We start from the raw sequence: 11144 nt of genomic DNA on the forward strand, positions 1-11144 counted from the left end.
AATCTGTATAACTTATTCCGTTATACTGTACTATGTTTAACATGTGACAATCTGTATAACTTATTCCGTTATACTGTACTATGTTTAACATGTGACAATCTGTATAACTTATTCCGTTATACTGTACTATGTTTAACATGTGACAATCTGTATAACTTATTCCGTTATACTGTACTATGTTTAACATGTGACAATCTGTATAACTTATTCCGTTATACTGTACTATGTTTAACATGTGACAATCTGTATAACTTATTCCGTTATACTGTACTATGTTTAACATGTGACAATCTGTATAACTTATTCCGTTATACTGTACTATTTTATGTTTAACATGTGACAATCTGTATAACTTATTCCGTTATACTGTACTATGTTTAACATGTGACAATCTGTATAACTTATTCCGTTATACTGTACTATTTTTTGTTTAACATGTGACAATCTGTATAACTTATTCCGTTATACTGTACTATTTTTGTTTAACATGTGACAATCTGTATAACTTATTCCGTTATACTGTACTATTTTTTGTTTAACATGTGACAATCTGTATAACTTATTCCGTTATACTGTACTATTTTTTGTTTAACATGTGACAATCTGTATAACTTATTCCGTTATACTGTACTATTTTTGTTTAACATGTGACAATCTGTATAACTTATTCCGTTATACTGTACTATGTTTAACATGTGACAATCTGTATAACTTATTCCGTTATACTGTACTATTCCGTTATACTGTTTGTTTAACATGTGACAATCTGTATAACTTATTCCGTTATACTGTACTATGTTTAACATGTGACAATCTGTATAACTTATTCCGTTATACTGTACTATGTTTAACATGTGACAATCTGTATAACTTATTCCGTTATACTGTACTATGTTTAACATGTGACAATCTGTATAACTTATTCCGTTATACTGTACTATGTTTAACATGTGACAATCTGTATAACTTATTCCGTTATACTGTACTATGTTTAACATGTGACAATCTGTATAACTTATTCCGTTATACTGTACTATGTTTAACATGTGACAATCTGTATAACTTATTCCGTTATACTGTACTATGTTTAACATGTGACAATCTGTATAACTTATTCCGTTATACTGTACTATGTTTAACATGTGACAATCTGTATAACTTATTCCGTTATACTGTACTATGTTTAACATGTGACAATCTGTATAACTTATTCCGTTATACTGTACTATGTTTAACATGTGACAATCTGTATAACTTATTCCGTTATACTGTACTATGTTTAACATGTGACAATCTGTATAACTTATTCCGTTATACTGTACTATGTTTAACATGTGACAATCTGTATAACTTATTCCGTTATACTGTACTATGTTTAACATGTGACAATCTGTATAACTTATTCCGTTATACTGTACTATGTTTAACATGTGACAATCTGTATAACTTATTCCGTTATACTGTACTATGTTTAACATGTGACAATCTGTATAACTTATTCCGTTATACTGTACTATGTTTAACATGTGACAATCTGTATAACTTATTCCGTTATACTGTACTATGTTTAACATGTGACAATCTGTATAACTTATTCCGTTATACTGTACTATGTTTAACATGTGACAATCTGTATAACTTATTCCGTTATACTGTACTATGTTTAACATGTGACAATCTGTATAACTTATTCCGTTATACTGTACTATGTTTAACATGTGACAATCTGTATAACTTATTCCGTTATACTGTACTATGTTTAACATGTGACAATCTGTATAACTTATTCCGTTATACTGTACTATGTTTAACATGTGACAATCTGTATAACTTATTCCGTTATACTGTACTATGTTTAACATGTGACAATCTGTATAACTTATTCCGTTATACTGTACTATGTTTAACATGTGACAATCTGTATAACTTATTCCGTTATACTGTACTATGTTTAACATGTGACAATCTGTATAACTTATTCCGTTATACTGTACTATGTTTAACATGTGACAATCTGTATAACTTATTCCGTTATACTGTACTATGTTTAACATGTGACAATCTGTATAACTTATTCCGTTATACTGTACTATGTTTAACATGTGACAATCTGTATAACTTATTCCGTTATACTGTACTATGTTTAACATGTGACAATCTGTATAACTTATTCCGTTATACTGTACTATGTTTAACATGTGACAATCTGTATAACTTATTCCGTTATACTGTACTATGTTTAACATGTGACAATCTGTATAACTTATTCCGTTATACTGTACTATGTTTAACATGTGACAATCTGTATAACTTATTCCGTTATACTGTACTATGTTTAACATGTGACAATCTGTATAACTTATTCCGTTATACTGTACTATGTTTAACATGTGACAATCTGTATAACTTATTCCGTTATACTGTACTATGTTTAACATGTGACAATCTGTATAACTTATTCCGTTATACTGTACTATGTTTAACATGTGACAATCTGTATAACTTATTCCGTTATACTGTACTATGTTTAACATGTGACAATCTGTATAACTTATTCCGTTATACTGTACTATGTTTAACATGTGACAATCTGTATAACTTATTCCGTTATACTGTACTATGTTTAACATGTGACAATCTGTATAACTTATTCCGTTATACTGTACTATGTTTAACATGTGACAATCTGTATAACTTATTCCGTTATACTGTACTATGTTTAACATGTGACAATCTGTATAACTTATTCCGTTATACTGTACTATGTTTAACATGTGACAATCTGTATAACTTATTCCGTTATACTGTACTATGTTTAACATGTGACAATCTGTATAACTTATTCCGTTATACTGTACTATGTTTAACATGTGACAATCTGTATAACTTATTCCGTTATACTGTACTATGTTTAACATGTGACAATCTGTATAACTTATTCCGTTATACTGTACTATGTTTAACATGTGACAATCTGTATAACTTATTCCGTTATACTGTACTATGTTTAACATGTGACAATCTGTATAACTTATTCCGTTATACTGTACTATGTTTAACATGTGACAATCTGTATAACTTATTCCGTTATACTGTACTATGTTTAACATGTGACAATCTGTATAACTTATTCCGTTATACTGTACTATGTTTAACATGTGACAATCTGTATAACTTATTCCGTTATACTGTACTATGTTTAACATGTGACAATCTGTATAACTTATTCCGTTATACTGTACTATGTTTAACATGTGACAATCTGTATAACTTATTCCGTTATACTGTACTATGTTTAACATGTGACAATCTGTATAACTTATTCCGTTATACTGTACTATGTTTAACATGTGACAATCTGTATAACTTATTCCGTTATACTGTACTATGTTTAACATGTGACAATCTGTATAACTTATTCCGTTATACTGTACTATGTTTAACATGTGACAATCTGTATAACTTATTCCGTTATACTGTACTATGTTTAACATGTGACAATCTGTATAACTTATTCCGTTATACTGTACTATGTTTAACATGTGACAATCTGTATAACTTATTCCGTTATACTGTACTATGTTTAACATGTGACAATCTGTATAACTTATTCCGTTATACTGTACTATGTTTAACATGTGACAATCTGTATAACTTATTCCGTTATACTGTACTATTTTTTGTTTAACATGTGACAATCTGTATAACTTATTCCGTTATACTGTACTATTTTTTTGTTTAACATGTGACAATCTGTATAACTTATTCCGTTATACTGTACTATTTTTTTGTTTAACATGTGACAATCTGTATAACTTATTCCGTTATACTGTACTATTTTTTGTTTAACATGTGACAATCTGTATAACTTATTCCGTTATACTGTACTATTTTTTGTTTAACATGTGACAATCTGTATAACTTATTCCGTTATACTGTACTATTTTTGTTTAACATGTGACAATCTGTATAACTTATTCCGTTATACTGTACTATTTTTTGTTTAACATGTGACAATCTGTATAACTTATTCCGTTATACTGTACTATGTTTAACATGTGACAATCTGTATAACTTATTCCGTTATACTGTACTATGTTTAACATGTGACAATCTGTATAACTTATTCCGTTATACTGTACTATGTTTAACATGTGACAATCTGTATAACTTATTCCGTTATACTGTACTATGTTTAACATGTGACAATCTGTATAACTTATTCCGTTATACTGTACTATGTTTAACATGTGACAATCTGTATAACTTATTCCGTTATACTGTACTATGTTTAACATGTGACAATCTGTATAACTTATTCCGTTATACTGTACTATGTTTAACATGTGACAATCTGTATAACTTATTCCGTTATACTGTACTATGTTTAACATGTGACAATCTGTATAACTTATTCCGTTATACTGTACTATGTTTAACATGTGACAATCTGTATAACTTATTCCGTTATACTGTACTATGTTTAACATGTGACAATCTGTATAACTTATTCCGTTATACTGTACTATGTTTAACATGTGACAATCTGTATAACTTATTCCGTTATACTGTACTATGTTTAACATGTGACAATCTGTATAACTTATTCCGTTATACTGTACTATGTTTAACATGTGACAATCTGTATAACTTATTCCGTTATACTGTACTATGTTTAACATGTGACAATCTGTATAACTTATTCCGTTATACTGTACTATGTTTAACATGTGACAATCTGTATAACTTATTCCGTTATACTGTACTATGTTTAACATGTGACAATCTGTATAACTTATTCCGTTATACTGTACTATGTTTAACATGTGACAATCTGTATAACTTATTCCGTTATACTGTACTATGTTTAACATGTGACAATCTGTATAACTTATTCCGTTATACTGTACTATGTTTAACATGTGACAATCTGTATAACTTATTCCGTTATACTGTACTATGTTTAACATGTGACAATCTGTATAACTTATTCCGTTATACTGTACTATGTTTAACATGTGACAATCTGTATAACTTATTCCGTTATACTGTACTATGTTTAACATGTGACAATCTGTATAACTTATTCCGTTATACTGTACTATGTTTAACATGTGACAATCTGTATAACTTATTCCGTTATACTGTACTATGTTTAACATGTGACAATCTGTATAACTTATTCCGTTATACTGTACTATGTTTAACATGTGACAATCTGTATAACTTATTCCGTTATACTGTACTATGTTTAACATGTGACAATCTGTATAACTTATTCCGTTATACTGTACTATGTTTAACATGTGACAATCTGTATAACTTATTCCGTTATACTGTACTATGTTTAACATGTGACAATCTGTATAACTTATTCCGTTATACTGTACTATGTTTAACATGTGACAATCTGTATAACTTATTCCGTTATACTGTACTATGTTTAACATGTGACAATCTGTATAACTTATTCCGTTATACTGTACTATGTTTAACATGTGACAATCTGTATAACTTATTCCGTTATACTGTACTATGTTTAACATGTGACAATCTGTATAACTTATTCCGTTATACTGTACTATGTTTAACATGTGACAATCTGTATAACTTATTCCGTTATACTGTACTATTTTTACATGTGACAATCTGTATAACTTATTCCGTTATACTGTACTATTTTTTGTTTAACATGTGACAATCTGTATAACTTATTCCGTTATACTGTACTATTTTTTGTTTAACATGTGACAATCTGTATAACTTATTCCGTTATACTGTACTATTTTTTGTTTAACATGTGACAATCTGTATAACTTATTCCGTTATACTGTACTATTTTTTGTTTAACATGTGACAATCTGTATAACTTATTCCGTTATACTGTACTATTTTTTGTTTAACATGTGACAATCTGTATAACTTATTCCGTTATACTGTACTATTTTTTGTTTAACATGTGACAATCTGTATAACTTATTCCGTTATACTGTACTATTTTTTGTTTAACATGTGACAATCTGTATAACTTATTCCGTTATACTGTACTATTTTTTGTTTAACATGTGACAATCTGTATAACTTATTCCGTTATACTGTACTATGTTTAACATGTGACAATCTGTATAACTTATTCCGTTATACTGTACTATGTTTAACATGTGACAATCTGTATAACTTATTCCGTTATACTGTACTATGTTTAACATGTGACAATCTGTATAACTTATTCCGTTATACTGTACTATGTTTAACATGTGACAATCTGTATAACTTATTCCGTTATACTGTACTATGTTTAACATGTGACAATCTGTATAACTTATTCCGTTATACTGTACTATGTTTAACATGTGACAATCTGTATAACTTATTCCGTTATACTGTACTATGTTTAACATGTGACAATCTGTATAACTTATTCCGTTATACTGTACTATGTTTAACATGTGACAATCTGTATAACTTATTCCGTTATACTGTACTATGTTTAACATGTGACAATCTGTATAACTTATTCCGTTATACTGTACTATGTTTAACATGTGACAATCTGTATAACTTATTCCGTTATACTGTACTATGTTTAACATGTGACAATCTGTATAACTTATTCCGTTATACTGTACTATGTTTAACATGTGACAATCTGTATAACTTATTCCGTTATACTGTACTATGTTTAACATGTGACAATCTGTATAACTTATTCCGTTATACTGTACTATGTTTAACATGTGACAATCTGTATAACTTATTCCGTTATACTGTACTATGTTTAACATGTGACAATCTGTATAACTTATTCCGTTATACTGTACTATGTTTAACATGTGACAATCTGTATAACTTATTCCGTTATACTGTACTATGTTTAACATGTGACAATCTGTATAACTTATTCCGTTATACTGTACTATGTTTAACATGTGACAATCTGTATAACTTATTCCGTTATACTGTACTATGTTTAACATGTGACAATCTGTATAACTTATTCCGTTATACTGTACTATGTTTAACATGTGACAATCTGTATAACTTATTCCGTTATACTGTACTATGTTTAACATGTGACAATCTGTATAACTTATTCCGTTATACTGTACTATGTTTAACATGTGACAATCTGTATAACTTATTCCGTTATACTGTACTATGTTTAACATGTGACAATCTGTATAACTTATTCCGTTATACTGTACTATGTTTAACATGTGACAATCTGTATAACTTATTCCGTTATACTGTACTATGTTTAACATGTGACAATCTGTATAACTTATTCCGTTATACTGTACTATGTTTAACATGTGACAATCTGTATAACTTATTCCGTTATACTGTACTATGTTTAACATGTGACAATCTGTATAACTTATTCCGTTATACTGTACTATGTTTAACATGTGACAATCTGTATAACTTATTCCGTTATACTGTACTATGTTTAACATGTGACAATCTGTATAACTTATTCCGTTATACTGTACTATGTTTAACATGTGACAATCTGTATAACTTATTCCGTTATACTGTACTATGTTTAACATGTGACAATCTGTATAACTTATTCCGTTATACTGTACTATGTTTAACATGTGACAATCTGTATAACTTATTCCGTTATACTGTACTATGTTTAACATGTGACAATCTGTATAACTTATTCCGTTATACTGTACTATGTTTAACATGTGACAATCTGTATAACTTATTCCGTTATACTGTACTATTTTTGTTTAACATGTGACAATCTGTATAACTTATTCCGTTATACTGTACTATTTTTGTTTAACATGTGACAATCTGTATAACTTATTCCGTTATACTGTACTATGTTTAACATGTGACAATCTGTATAACTTATTCCGTTATACTGTACTATTTTTTGTTTAACATGTGACAATCTGTATAACTTATTCCGTTATACTGTACTATTTTTTTTGTTTAACATGTGACAATCTGTATAACTTATTCCGTTATACTGTACTATTTTTTGTTTAACATGTGACAATCTGTATAACTTATTCCGTTATATACTGTACTATGTTTAACATGTGACAATCTGTATAACTTATTCCGTTATACTGTACTATGTTTAACATGTGACAATCTGTATAACTTATTCCGTTATACTGTACTATGTTTAACATGTGACAATCTGTATAACTTATTCCGTTATACTGTACTATGTTTAACATGTGACAATCTGTATAACTTATTCCGTTATACTGTACTATGTTTAACATGTGACAATCTGTATAACTTATTCCGTTATACTGTACTATGTTTAACATGTGACAATCTGTATAACTTATTCCGTTATACTGTACTATTTTTTGTTTAACATGTGACAATCTGTATAACTTATTCCGTTATACTGTACTATGTTTAACATGTGACAATCTGTATAACTTATTCCGTTATACTGTACTATTTTTACATGTGACAATCTGTATAACTTATTCCGTTATACTGTACTATGTTTAACATGTGACAATCTGTATAACTTATTCCGTTATACTGTACTATGTTTAACATGTGACAATCTGTATAACTTATTCCGTTATACTGTACTATGTTTAACATGTGACAATCTGTATAACTTATTCCGTTATACTGTACTATGTTTAACATGTGACAATCTGTATAACTTATTCCGTTATACTGTACTATGTTTAACATGTGACAATCTGTATAACTTATTCCGTTATACTGTACTATGTTTAACATGTGACAATCTGTATAACTTATTCCGTTATACTGTACTATGTTTAACATGTGACAATCTGTATAACTTATTCCGTTATACTGTTTACTATGTTATACTGTACTATGTTTGTGACAATCTGTATAACTTATTCCGTTATACTGTACTATGTTTAACATGTGACAATCTGTATAACTTATTCCGTTATACTGTACTATGTTTAACATGTGACAATCTGTATAACTTATTCCGTTATACTGTACTATGTTTAACATGTGACAATCTGTATAACTTATTCCGTTATACTGTACTATGTTTAACATGTGACAATCTGTATAACTTATTCCGTTATACTGTACTATGTTTAACATGTGACAATCTGTATAACTTATTCCGTTATACTGTACTATGTTTAACATGTGACAATCTGTATAACTTATTCCGTTATACTGTACTATGTTTAACATGTGACAATCTGTATAACTTATTCCGTTATACTGTACTATGTTTAACATGTGACAATCTGTATAACTTATTCCGTTATACTGTACTATGTTTAACATGTGACAATCTGTATAACTTATTCCGTTATACTGTACTATGTTTAACATGTGACAATCTGTATAACTTATTCCGTTATACTGTACTATGTTTAACATGTGACAATCTGTATAACTTATTCCGTTATACTGTACTATGTTTAACATGTGACAATCTGTATAACTTATTCCGTTATACTGTACTATGTTTAACATGTGACAATCTGTATAACTTATTCCGTTATACTGTACTATGTTTAACATGTGACAATCTGTATAACTTATTCCGTTATACTGTACTATGTTTAACATGTGACAATCTGTATAACTTATTCCGTTATACTGTACTATGTTTAACATGTGACAATCTGTATAACTTATTCCGTTATACTGTACTATGTTTAACATGTGACAATCTGTATAACTTATTCCGTTATACTGTACTATGTTTAACATGTGACAATCTGTATAACTTATTCCGTTATACTGTACTATGTTTAACATGTGACAATCTGTATAACTTATTCCGTTATACTGTACTATGTTTAACATGTGACAATCTGTATAACTTATTCCGTTATACTGTACTATGTTTAACATGTGACAATCTGTATAACTTATTCCGTTATACTGTACTATGTTTAACATGTGACAATCTGTATAACTTATTCCGTTATACTGTACTATGTTTAACATGTGACAATCTGTATAACTTATTCCGTTATACTGTACTATGTTTAACATGTGACAATCTGTATAACTTATTCCGTTATACTGTACTATGTTTAACATGTGACAATCTGTATAACTTATTCCGTTATACTGTACTATGTTTAACATGTGACAATCTGTATAACTTATTCCGTTATACTGTACTATGTTTAACATGTGACAATCTGTATAACTTATTCCGTTATACTGTACTATGTTTAACATGTGACAATCTGTATAACTTATTCCGTTATACTGTACTATGTTTAACATGTGACAATCTGTATAACTTATTCCGTTATACTGTACTATGTTTAACATGTGACAATCTGTATAACTTATTCCGTTATACTGTACTATGTTTAACATGTGACAATCTGTATAACTTATTCCGTTATACTGTACTATGTTTAACATGTGACAATCTGTATAACTTATTCCGTTATACTGTACTATGTTTAACATGTGACAATCTGTATAACTTATTCCGTTATACTGTACTATGTTTAACATGTGACAATCTGTATAACTTATTCCGTTATACTGTACTATGTTTAACATGTGACAATCTGTATAACTTATTCCGTTATACTGTACTATTTTGTTTAACATGTGACAATCTGTATAACTTATTCCGTTATACTGTACTATTTTTTGTTTAACATGTGACAATCTGTATAACTTATTCCGTTATACTGTACTATTTTTTGTTTAACATGTGACAATCTGTATAACTTATTCCGTTATACTGTACTATTTTTGTTTAACATGTGACAATCTGTATAACTTATTCCGTTATACTGTACTATTTTTTGTTTAACATGTGACAATCTGTATAACTTATTCCGTTATACTGTACTATTTTTTGTTTAACATGTGACAATCTGTATAACTTATTCCGTTATACTGTACTATTTTGTTTAACATGTGACAATCTGTATAACTTATTCCGTTATACTGTACTATGTTTAACATGTGACAATCTGTATAACTTATTCCGTTATACTGTACTATGTTTAACATGTGACAATCTGTATAACTTATTCCGTTATACTGTACTATGTTTAACATGTGACAATCTGTATAACTTATTCCGTTATACTGTACTATGTTTAACATGTGACAATCTGTATAACTTATTCCGTTATACTGTACTATGTTTAACATGTGACAATCTGTAT

Source organism: Tachypleus tridentatus, chromosome 1 (genome assembly GCF_004210375.1).
Source record: "Tachypleus tridentatus isolate NWPU-2018 chromosome 1, ASM421037v1, whole genome shotgun sequence".
Lineage (NCBI taxonomy): Eukaryota > Metazoa > Arthropoda > Merostomata > Xiphosura > Limulidae > Tachypleus > Tachypleus tridentatus.